The sequence below is a fragment of the Homarus americanus genome, unplaced genomic scaffold (genome assembly GCF_018991925.1).
Source record: "Homarus americanus isolate GMGI-L3 unplaced genomic scaffold, GMGI_Hamer_2.0 scaffold56241, whole genome shotgun sequence".
Classification (NCBI taxonomy): domain Eukaryota; kingdom Metazoa; phylum Arthropoda; class Malacostraca; order Decapoda; family Nephropidae; genus Homarus; species Homarus americanus.
The window spans coordinates 4,744,359-4,754,545 of NW_024740202.1; positions in this window are offsets into that span (position 1 = coordinate 4,744,359).

Sequence of the window (10,187 nt, forward strand, 5' to 3'; positions counted from 1 at the left end):
TATACCCGATTTTGTATATATATAATTAGTCAAGGATTACAAACAGTATATATCCTTGTAACTGGCAACGATGTTTTTATACCTGGTTTTGCTTGTATAAATTTAAACGATGTTATAGACCTGTTTGTTTATATATTTTAGACTTTGAGTATAATTTAATGTATACATGTGTAAAACAACGCTGTTCTCTCTCTCAAAATACGCACCCACAGTAACCAAACTAGAGACGAGTGATGGTGGTGCGGGGAGGGGGGGGGGGCACTGTACCAGGAGGGTTTAAGTAATGTGAACCTCTCCTCACAATACTTGTCGGTTAGAGCTATTACTGCGTGCAGCAGGGAGGTGGGTGTTGCCATGCGACGCACGCACGCACACACACACATGAACACACACTCTCTCTCTCTCATACACACACACACACACACATGTGGAGGGTGTTGCCATGTGACGCACGCACGCACACACACACAAACACACACATACGTGAACACTCACTCTCTCTCATACATACACATGCACTCACTCACGCACACACACATATACTCTCTCACACACACACACACACGCTCCTCCAAGTCCCTCGGAGTTCTTGCCCCCGAGCTTCTCATTGTTAACACAACATTCATACTTCGCAAGCTCACTTATGCCTCCCCTGCCTGGTCTTCCTCCCTAACGCCACACACGGAAACACCTCGAAAAAGAGCAGAAGGCATACAAGATTACCACCCCCCCCATCCCCGCCCTGCTCCTCATACGAGGAAGCGCTAAACACACGGACCCTCTCGTCTCTCTCTGACCATCGCCACGACCTCATCTGCAAATTTGGCGAGAGGCTTCTGCACCATCCTCGACACCGGCTTCTACTTCCACCCTAGATCTCTCGTCCGCGAATTGCTGTTGACACCACAACCGCATCCAGCCCGTACGAGCACATGCTGATCGTTATAAGGACACTTCTAGCCAATCTTACCTTTTTGCACTGTTACGATGTTGAAATGCCCTGTACTATGGCCTTCGCCCCACCTTGTTATTATATCATGATATTATTGTTGCACTAATGTTACTTGTATATTATTTGTCAATCAAGTGATCCATTCCCCAGTTATGTAACTGAATATTTTCAGCGTTCTGGCTGCCGTGATTTCTCAATAAACCGTTTATTATTATTATTATTATTATTAAACTCATACACACAAGAAAAACAAAATAGTACGCAAGCATTCACACAATAAAAGAAAGAAAAACATCATACCTCAGGCACCTCAACATCCAATCAGTGAATCTTGATGCCGATTGGTGGGCTTTGAAGATACCCAGACTAGAAAACTAATCATATCTAATCACTTATGGCGTTCCAACAAGAAACTCAATAACTGTGTATTTGGGGGAAAATAAACATGAGAATTGTTGACTTTCAATTGCTTTATATTACGAGAAATAACATCTATTTACGGTTAAAGTCCTTGTGCAGATTTAACACCACAACTTTTAGTGTAAGTGTGAAAAATTAATTATGTACTGTAGTGGATTCCTCCCTTACAAACGCCGTTTGTCACTGACTAGCCGATCCTCGAATTCCCCAGTGTATGCCTCGTGGTCTAGGTCAACCAGCGCCGCCTTACATGACAGAGGTCAACTATTAAGCCAGTCTTCAAGTAACATCACCTCCTCCACTCCTGCCTGGCAGCCTTCGCTCCAGCCGGCGACCATGGCGACCCACACCTCGTGGTGACCACTCTTACTACCCACAGCCACCAGCAAACAACACCTCCTCCTCCGCTCCTGCCTGGCGGCCCTCGCTCCCGCCGGCGACCATGGCGACCCATAAGCTGGTCCTCCTCTGAGCACCCTCACCAACCAGCTCTCTCTACATCACGCTTGTAACCACGCTGCCGCTTCCCAGCACCAAGCTACACTGTACATCTAATACAATATGTATACAGAGAGCACATTGTGAGTCACCTTTCTCCATCCCATCCTGAGTGTGAACCAATATCACGTACCCCACAGTACTTTCTCGCATATAATTTGCGTAATAATCCTGTGAAAATCCTAAACGAGGCAGATTTGTTTTCAGGTGGGCATGAATATTAGGCATTGCGGGCAATAATGGCCGTTGGTTTCAACATTGCTACAGTAACTTCCCGCCAAAATCGTCAGCTGATCTTTAGAGCGCCAAATATCTCTGTTGATCTTTATGTTGGGACAATGATCATGTCACTTAGTATAACATGTGACCAGAGAGCCATTGTGACTGCTGGTGTGTAACAATGCCGATGTGACTGCCAGCGTGAAAGCGAGTGCCAGAGTGTGACTGCAACAACTTATGACCGACTGACAGCTCCAGTGTGACAGCATAATGTATACAGCCTTAACAACATCAACCTAGAGAAGTCGACTTGTGAAAGAGACCTAGGGGTACTTGTAAGCCCGGACCTACGGCCTAGAAAACAGTGCGTTAATGTTCGAAATAAGGCAAACAGAGTATTGGGTTTTGTATCTAGAAGTGTAAGTAACAAGAGTGCAGAGGTCTTATTGCAACTATATCTTGCGCTAGTCAGGCCGCACCTCGATTATGCGGTTCAGTTCTGGTGCCCCTATTATAGAATGGATATAAATTCACTAGAGTCGGTGCAGCGAAGAATGACAAAAATGATTCCGGGACTTAGAAACCTTCCATATCAGGATAGGTTAAAGAAACTTAACTTGCATTCCCTAGAAAGACGAAGAGTGCGGGGAGATATGATAGAAGTATTTAAGTGGGTGAAAGGAATCAATAAAGGGGATATAGATAAAGTTTTTATAATATCCGAGCAGGATAGGACTCGTAGCAACGGATTCAAGTTGGATAAGTTTAGGTTTAGGAGGGAGATTGGAAGAAACTGGTTCACAAATAGGGTGGTGGACGAGTGGAACAAGCTTAGCAACTTTGTAGTAAGTGCGGGAACTCTGGAAAGTTTCAAAAGGAGGCTAGATAGACTCATGGATGATAGAGAGTGGCAGTAACTCTCGACAGGAGCTGCCATGCACAGGCCAACCGGCCTATTTCAGACTCCTTATTTTCTTATGCTCTTGTGTTCTTATAGCAATGTAAAAATGCCAGGCGACTGTGCCTGACGTTTTGGTTTAAAGAAATCATCGGGGTTATACAACACCACCTAACCTAACTTAGCCGTACTCAACTCTTTTCCATCTTGGAGTAAGTTTGGCTAGGTTAGATTTGGTTAAGTTATTGTAGCTTTGGTTTAGTAGGGTATTGTAGGATTGGCTAGGTTAGATTTAGTTTGGTTTGGTTAGGTTAGCATTAGGTTAGATTTAGTTTGGTTAGGTTATAATTAGGTTAAGTCATGTCTAATTAGGTTATCTTAGGTTAAGTTAGGTCAGTGCTAGGGTGATTAATCTTAAGGTGAAAGAAGCTAGAGGGCAAATCTTCAGGTAATCCAGTTAACTTTACGATCTCTTGTGAACACGACCTGAAGACATATATATTTATCTGAAGGGACCGGTGGCGCCAAGATGTCGGGCTGATGCTTTGTGGTCGTAAAAGTTAACCAGGTTTTTATGTTCCCGCATGCGCGACCCGTGTTGAAAAAAAAAAAAAAAAAAATAATCGGCAACTGCAGGCTGGTGTGCGCGCAAAATTTTAATCACAGAAAGAGTAAACAAACAACTTTAGGAAGGGGGATTCTTACGCCTCGCCATGCGTGTGTAAGAGAGGAGGTAAGATTACCACTTGGAAAAATGAACACAAGAATGAAGGAAACTGCAGGGGCAATCCTGTTTACACCCAACCCCTATCGCTTACACTGGGCTGCATTTGAAAAAAAAAATTCATGAGGTGCGGGGTTTCTTAGCTGATTCTTTATGTATTTTGGGTGCTGATTCCAAAAATGCCATTTATTTTGCCCAATCAGGTCAGATTTTTATGCTATGGGAGTTAGGAAAAAATCGAAATTCTTAAATATGATGTAAAAATTTTTATGCAAAATATATCATAAGAAATGTAACCACAACACATAGGACCAAAATATGTCAACTACGTAGATGCCTTTACAGTTAGACATGCATAAATGGCTGTCGCAGAGAATTTCTTTGGTGGTTGGTGTCTGGGGCGTCCCGTTTCAGACACCAACAGTAGTCGGCGAGCATGTTGATATCCCAGCGACCCTGGTACCGCTCCTCCATTACACGGATATCTTGATGGAAGCGTTCTCCTTGTTCCTCACTCACATCACCACAGTTCTCTGGAAAGTAGTCCAAGTGGGAGCTGAGGAAGTGCATCTTGATGGACATGCGTGCACCAAGAACTTTGTAGCTCAGAAGTAGGTCCTCAACAACTCGTTCATACTCTGGACTTCTGTAGTTGCCAAGAAAATTGGAGACAATAGACTTAAAGGCATGCCAGGCTTTCTTCTCATTTACATCCATGCTGCAATCAAACTTGGGATCTTTGAAAAGCTCTCTGATCTGAGGGCCATCAAAAATTCCTGCATTCAGCTTTGCCTCACTGACTTTTGGGAATTTTTCTTTCAGAAAATTGAAAGCCTGGCTTTTTTTGTCCAGTGCCTTTACAAAGTTTTTGAACAGACCGAGCTTGATGTGCAGTGGCGGAAGCAAAATGTTCTGCGGATTCACCAGAGCATGGGCAACAACATTGTGAGAACCTGGAGTAAGTCCACTTCTTGCAGGCCAGTCACGTTGCATGTAGTGCTGCTTGTCTGCTCGACTATCCCACAGACAGAGGAAACATGCCATGTACCACCAGATGAAAAAGAAATTTAATTGTGAGAAAATATATGTAAAAAAACACTGACATATACTCTTTTCCTTTGCGTCACGGTGGACATTTAAATGGCCGGCGAGCACGTGGGTGTATTTAAATGCATCGTAAGGGCATTAAAACTGACCGAAATATTTTCTGTGAGGCTTGCCAATGTCTCGGATGATTTTTTTAATGAACGAATATGAGGACCCCATTTTGAGCGAAAAATGCCAACATTTTACCCGAATCTCCGCTTAAAATGCTATAGCACAAAATTCTGACCTGATTGAGCAAAATGGATAACATTTTTGAGATCAGCATGCAAAATACACCCAGAAAAGCTTAATAATACACAAACCTCAAAAACTATGCAGGGCAGTGTTATATATCCGTCCAACCTATGTTTGAAGCTATCCAGAGTATTCGTGTTAATGATGATGTTTGGTTACTTGTTCCACTCACCCACTACTCTATTTCCAAACCAATGTTTACCTAACTCGGGCCTAAATCAAAATTTGTCTAATTTAAAACCATTGCCAAGACTTCATTACTTGTTGGATAATTTAAGTACATTTGTTATATCACCATTGTTTAACCCTGACTTCCATTTATACACCCTCACTCTACGTCTCTCGAGAGGGTACAAATTCAGATGCATTAATCTGTCTCCACATTCAAGGTTCCTAAGGACAGGGATTAGTCTTGTCATCTTCTGTATGCTTTTTAGGATTCGATATCCATTCTGTAGTACTGTTATGCCATAACTTAGCAACTAGAATAACGTTAAAGATGAATATGATGAAGGCACATATGGTACAAAAAAAATGGCAACTCAGCACAACTTATTCCTTAATATTTATCATTTAAAATTAATGTTACTGCAATACACAACAAACAATGTTAAATGCAAAAGTTATAAATACAAATAAGGACGAAATTGTGCGTCATGGGTTCAGTCACAGCTCTCTTCCTTTACACAACAGTTCAGGAGTAAAGGTTTGGAATTATACAAGTCACGAAAGATTTCAATAAAATTTGATAACAAAAGTTTACCATAATAAATGTGCAGATTAATAATGATGGATAAATTAAACGAAGAGAATAAATAATATACATAATTACTGACTTTGAAAATATTTAGCATAGGACAAAACATCGTAGGCAATGACTCCTTACAAAGTTAAACTGCACTTGGTTTTCCACCCTTAATAAACAACTAACATGTGCACAGTATATAAACCACCTTACAATACAATAATTGATTGCACTATAAGCACAACACATAATAACAGAGCAGCACTGAATATCCAATACTCAACCAAACCATATTAGAGAATGTATCCACCACTGACAAGCCCAGACGTCGTTTCACCTCCAATGCCCAGTAATGACTGACAAAACCCATCGTGTACCAGTGGACTACAAGTCTAACAGCACTAATATAAAACAACTACTTTAAGCTGCAATACTAGTTCAACATACATACATTTTAGGAAAATTTTTAGGCATCACATACCAGATTTGCTTACAAATAATTATACAAAATATTTTACATACATACTTCCTGACACCAACGCCAACACCACACGGAAGAGGAGGGTAACGAGCATAAAAATATTTCGCTATGCATAACGCATTGCATTAATGTGCATTACACAATGCATAACAATAAAGTGACCAAAACTGAACTGCATAATCCAAATGAGGTTTCATAAGCGCAAGCTATAGTTTAAGAATAACCTCGCTAGTCTTGAAACTAACACTCCTTTCTATGAACCCAAGTACTTTGTTAGCCTTGTTTTGAGCAAATACGCATTGTTGTCTTGGTTTAAGATTCCTACTTATCATTAACCCTAAATCTTTCTCCTAGCGGATTTCTCTATACCAACGTAGTTCATCTGATACCTGGTTTCTCTGTTTACATTGTTATGGAAACAGAGCATCTAAGAAGGCAAATGTGTTAAGTCCCTTAATTTAACTTTTACTTTAATCTCAAAATTTTATATAATTTCTTTACCTGTGTGTGTGTCTAGGGGCTTTTTGATTGAAATTATTGTAATACCTTGTAATACTCATGCCCAATTACATAACAAATGACAATATGTTTGTATTGTGAATTTTTCTAGTTATTAAGTTCTACTGTAGGTCTAGTTATTATTGCATTACTTTGCTTAATTGAAGATTTGACACCACACTTATGGTTGAAATGACAGCACTTAACACAGTATAAACAGTATGACGTGACAAATATGCAAGGAATTTTTATATAATATTCTTAAAACAAAATCAACACAAAACACATATACAAGTGTGAAAAATAAAGTACTCAGCTGTACTAATACACGTTACAAATAGCTGGCCAGTAGATTCCGCGGTGCCCAGGTAGTGTAGTAACAGTGGCTCAATGTTCACAACAGAGTAAACAGGGAGAACAATAGCCGGGGTGGTGGGAGTAGGATTGACTATGAATCCCCAGGGTTAGAGTAGACATCACCTGTCATAGATGGCGCCCTCAACAAAGGTGATGGTTTTCCACCACTTAGGAGCCATCTCATGACTTGTGTTCTTGCTAGTTTGGAGCTGTGTGGGTTGGATCTTGTGGCCCAGTAGTCCGGCTAGGCCCTCCGCGAAGGTTGTCAGTACCTTGGCTAGGTCTGATACGTGTCTCATTCCTTCTGGTGCCTTGGTGTGTGCTTCTTTTGTATTTTTCGTGGTTGTCGTTGTCTGCTGCTTGGGTGGCTGAGGTGTGGCCGTAGTGAGGCCAGGAAACTGAGCTGCACTTTGGGTGTTGACCGGCTGAGGAGGTTGGCTTTGTTGTCTTGGCCTTTGGGTTCCCCACACGAAGGTACCTGGTGGGGCTGGTGTGCAGGCGGTGGGGGCCGGTCTTGCAGCTGGCCGGTTTGCCTGGACCCTCCTTGTCCTCTCGGAGCATCCAGGGTTCCAGGCGTGGTGTTTGCCCCCGCAGTTGGCACACTTGGGGGCAATTTTTTCTCCATTTTTCAGCTTGGTGAGGCAGGAGTGTGTGCCGTGCTTCTGTGCGCAGACTGCGCAGATTTCCTTGTACGTGCACCTTGTCTGATGGTGCCCGTATTTCTGGCATCTGAAGCACCGCAGGGGCTCTGGGACGAAGGGCCTCACTTCGTAGATCCCCCAGGTTTTGAGGTCTATGGTGCTGGGGGGTGAACCGTAGTGCGTTATGAGCACTTGTTTTGTGGTGGCCGTCTTGTCGGACAGGGGAGAGCATCTCTCGGCTTTTAAGATCTTCGGGTGGTTCTCCAGGGGTTCGAGAGGTAGTTCCTTTGGGTACCGGAGGACTACCGACTTCATCAGTTTCTGGGCGGGGTCTAGCTTGGTTGATGCAACGGTGGTGGTGTTTTGCAGGTAAGTGTCGAGGGTGGTGGCGGAGTCCTTGTCTTTGGGGTGAATAATCATCTCCCCCTTTAGGTTGGGCCGCACTGAGAACTTGGCCAGTGGATTTTGCTTTTCTATCTCTGTGATGGCGGCATATGTCGTTTTTGTGTCCGTTTTCGTGATCCGGAATTTTGGCAGTGTCGTTGGAGGTGAGCTGGTGGTGGTGATGGGTGCCTTTTGGGCTGCTTGACGGCATTCGTTTCCCGAAGAAGCACGTCGGCGTTTTTTATTTTCTACCTTCGTCCAGTTGTCGTCCTCAGTGGCGGTAGCAGTGGTGGTGGAGTTGTTGGAGGTGGTGGCAGTGTTCCTGCTTTTTAGGGCTTCATTGAAGGCGCGTAACTGGTCCGCTTTCTCTGTGCGGAGCCTGTCGTAGTTCGGGTCGTCAGGTTGGCGGTTCAGGCGGGGGTCGCGGTTAGGAGGGCGTACGCGCTCCATAACCGTTTTTTTTTTTTTTTTAAATCCTACCTATTCCGGTTGAGTAAGTAGCAGAGGAATTTCAGCACTCCCCACTGGCTGGTGGTCGTAGAGTGGTTCCTGAGCTTCTCTCCCGGAGCCCCGTTGGGGAAGCCTACTTCCTAGTGTATGTGACTGCTCACTTATAGACGTGAGCTAAGTGTGCCTATTTGGGAAGGATAAGGATTGCTACCCTCTTTCCAGGTGGACCCGCACGATCACGGTTTTCCTGGAAAGACTCGGCTGGGATGGGTTTTGCTCCAACCCCCTTTCGTGTTCACAATCTCCTGGGAGGGAGGTGAACAGTTACAGGGGGGACCGCAGGACGAATACACTTTTGAGGGTGCAGGTCCCTAGGCCAGAGCGAAAAAGGAAAAATAGTAGTAGAAGGAAAAGAGCTCAAACCACGCCGGGAATATCGCGCTATAACTGCTCTCCAGCTGGAGTGTGGGTCACTCACACCACCAGTGGGGAGGGCAAGCTAATGCTCGATAAACCGGAAACGCTCGTGAGTTGTTGTTGACGATGTCAGTCGTGGATGGTCCGGTCCGGGAAGATGGCCAAACAATGGCACAAGAGAGAGGGCGGTCTTCACAGTTTGGGGTCCTGCAGGAGGGTTTGTTGAGAGGTCTTCTTAGTTCATGGGGAGCGTCCTCGGGCAAGTCGCCACAGCTCCAGCCACCTCAGTGGAGGAAGCCACGCCGGTCCTCACACGAGTGACAGCCGAGGTACACTCTACACCGAAGAAGGCCACCAGAGAACCCAAGATACCGACAGCTCCCAGAAAGAAATTGGTCGTTTCAACTCCCCTGAACCGAACCACGGCACAGAAGGCAAAAACCACAGAACACGAAGATATGAACCTGATCCAGTTGGAATCGAACTTGGACATCTCCATCGAGGACCACCAGAAGTCCCCGATGAAACAGTGGTGGAAAACATCAGCACCCTGAACATCCTAACATGGAATGCTCAGGGCATCAAAAACAAGAAACACCTCCTACAAGAAGCAGCAGCCAAGGACAAGCTTGACATCATACTGCTACAAGAAACACTTCTACAAGAACACCACTGTTTCAAATTCAGTGGTTACAAGACATACAGGAGGCATTTCACGCAGGCGTCAACAAGAGGATGTATGATCCTGGTCAAGTCAAGCATACCCTCCTCCGAGGTCACGCAGCAATTTCCATGTGGGGAAAACATCGAGACACAGGCCGTCAAAGTAACCCTCCAAGAACGGGAATTAACTGTTCACAACATCTACAAGAACCCAAGGGGCTCACTGGAGGTGACTCAATTATTTGCTTCGGCCGCTGACCACGCCACACTCATAGGAGGGGATTTCAACGCACATCATCCCTTCCTAAGCTCGGCAAGCCCCACAAATGAAGACGGCCTACACCTATACACCACCTTTCAAGATACACCCGAGATCTGCCTCCTGAACACCGGAGAGCCCACCCACACTAGGGGAGGAAGGCTAGATCTAACCTTCGTCTCCAGTGCACTACAGCCTTCGGCCTCCTGGCAGCTACACCCCACGCTGACCAGCGACCAC